Source organism: Nothoprocta perdicaria, unplaced genomic scaffold, assembly GCF_003342845.1.
Source record: "Nothoprocta perdicaria isolate Ctin4 unplaced genomic scaffold, notPer1 scaffold_283, whole genome shotgun sequence".
NCBI classification, from domain to species: domain Eukaryota; kingdom Metazoa; phylum Chordata; class Aves; order Tinamiformes; family Tinamidae; genus Nothoprocta; species Nothoprocta perdicaria.
In genome coordinates, this window is record NW_020455514.1 from 243,317 (window position 1) to 245,998 (window position 2,682).

General features: G+C 77.7%; 1 protein-coding gene across 1 annotated transcript in view; it reads right to left on the reverse strand.

Moving 5' to 3' along the window:
- The window catches only part of RARA (retinoic acid receptor alpha), a 14,933-nt gene that overhangs the window by 4,846 nt on the left and 7,405 nt on the right, over nucleotides 1-2,682 (reverse strand). The window lies entirely within an intron of this gene.

The window sequence follows — 2,682 nt, forward strand, 5'->3', positions numbered from 1 at the left end:
CCTGGCCCCGGGAGCGCGGGGCTCCCGCGGCAGCCCCCGCGCCGCGCCGGCCCCCCCGCACCCCCCGGCGGCCCCCGCGCCGGGCTGAGGCCGGGGCGCCGCTCGGTGCAGGAAGAGGCCTCGTGCGAGGGGCAGGCGCCCGGCGCCGAGCCCGGCGCTCCGGCCTCCCTCGTGACGGATTAAGGCTGCAGCCAAGGAGGAGGCGGGGGGGGGGGGCCATGGCCCGGACGCCTGGGCCCTCGCTTGGCGCGGGGTGGAGGGAGTTAACAGCTGGAGGGTGCGGGGGCAGGCGGGACGCCTGGGCCCCAGGAGCAAAGGGGCCTCGCACCTCGAGCCGGGCAGGGGCCGGGCGCCCGAACGCCCGGGCCCCGCGGGCAGCGCGGCTGGAGGTCAGGGCGCTGCCGCCGGCGCCAGCGCAGGGGGGACAGCGCCGAGCGAGGCGCCCACAAAGGCTGCGCTTGTCCCCGGGCGCGTGCCGGGGGCGCCCCCACGACGTCCGAGGGGCTGGCGCCAACAGAGGCGGCTGCCTTGGGCACCCGCTGCACACCAGAGCGGCCAGGGCAACGCAACGGGCACCCACGGGCCGCGTCCTGCCGGGTGCCCCCCGGGCTGCAGCTCCCGGGACCCCCGGCACAGAGGGAGGGAGCCCCGCTTGACACGCAGCCACGGGCGCCGTGGCACGGGGGGGACACAGCCCTGGTGCCGCCGTGTCCCATGTCTTCGTGGGGCGCACGGGCGCTGCGGGACTCGTGGGCCCCGCGCGGCAGGGCCAGGGCTGCCCCCGCGGCGCTCGCGGCTCCCGTGCTCCATAAATCACCGCTCCCACTCGAGGCAGCGCGGCCATTAAAGTGACGGAGCGAGCGCCCTCCATAATTTATCGCCTCTTTTATATAATTTAAGAACTTCCTTGCGCGGAGCTGTGCTCGCCGCGCGCCCAGACGGCTGCGCCGGGAGGCACCGGGGGGGCCGGGGGCATCCCCAACGGCGGCCAAGGAGGCGGGTGCGGAGCGGGCAGCCGTGGGGAGCCCCTCGCCGTGGCGTCGGGCCCGGAGTCCCGGCCAGCGTCGGGGCGACGGAACAGCCAGGTCGGTGCCGAAGCTGCAGGGCGTCAGGACACCAAGGAAGGGGGGCCCAGGCATCCGGGCACTCAGCCCCTCCCCCTGAGCCTCGCGGAGCGCAGCGAGGGCCCCGGCGTCCGGCTCCCTGCGCGGCGCCGGGCAAAGCGGAGCGCAGCTGCGGAGCAGATGCTGCACAGCGGCCCCGGGCGCGCGGCGGAGCCCCCGGCCGCGGCTCCGGCACCGCTTCCTGACGGGGCCGCCCCCGGGGGGCCCAGGCGTCCTGGCTCCCTGCCTGGCACCACCTCAGGCCCCGATCCCACGGGTGCTGCCGCGGGATCCCGAAACTCGCACGACAGCGGTGGGGATGGAGGGAGCCGGTGCAGCCCGGTCCCGGTCCCAGTCCCGGTCCCAGTCCCTGCTGTGGTGCCGCCTGCGGTGCCGGGCACCCCGCCAGCCGCCGGGGACCCCGGGGCAGCGCCCGGCGGGACCTTGCGCAAGGGCCGGTCTGGGGCAGCGCGACCCGCGCGGGAAGGGGCCGCAGGGCCCCCGGGGCCGGCGAAAGCGGCCGCAGACAAAGGCGGCGCCGCCGGGAGGTCGCAGGGCCGAAGACAATGGGGAGACCCCCCTCGAGCAGCGAGATCCCCGGGACCCCCTGCCCCCTGTGGCGGAGTCGCTCCTGTGCGGGTGCCCGGGGACACCGGAGCCCCCCCGGCACACGTGCCCCGGACACAAAGCGAGACCCGGCCCCACTCGGCGGCGAGGGGTGTCCCTGTTGTGTCCCCCCTACCTCCCCCCCAAAGGCCGGCGCAGGGACGCGGCCGGAGGGGCCCCGCGCGCAGGGAGCATCGGCCAGCGGCCACCGCAGCGGCGGGGACAGCGGGCGGCCCGGTGGGGCGGGGGGGAGGCGCGGTGTCCCCGTCCTCCCCCTCCGCCGCGCCAGCCCCAGCGCCGAGCGCTTAAATAGGCCAAGGGCTGATGACGGTCCCGGGGGGCGGCAGCTCTGGGCTGCGTCGCGGCGGCCCTGCGCTCCGCACCCGGCCCAGAAGCCGGAGCTCCACACCCGGAGCTCCACACCCCACACGACCCGGGGTTCCGCACCCAGCCCGGCCCAGGGCTCCGCACCCGGTCCAGAACCCGGAGCTCAGCACCCCACACAGGGTTACGCACCCCGCACCACCTGGGGCTCCGCACCCTGCATGGGATTCCGCACCGGGCCCAGAACCCAGAGCTCCGCACCCAGCCCGGCCCAGGGCTCCGCACGCTGCATGGGGCTCCGCACCCAGCCCAAACCCCGGAGCTCCGCACCCAGCCTGGCCGGGGCTGTGCACCCTGCAGCGGCTCCCAGGGCTCCGCACCCAGCCCGGCCAGGGGCTCTGCACAACACCCAGCACCCAGCCCGGGGGCCCCACACCCCGCACGGTCCCAGGGCTCCGCACCCAGCCCAGGGGCCCCGCACCCCGCACGGTCCCGGGGCTCCGCACCCAGCCCGGGTGCTCCGCACTCCGCACGGTCCCAGGGCTCCGCACCCAGCCCAGGAGCTCCGCACCCCGCACGGTCCCGGGGCTCCGCACCCAGCCCGGGGGCTCCGCACCCCGCACGGTCCTGGGGCTCCGCACCCAGCCCG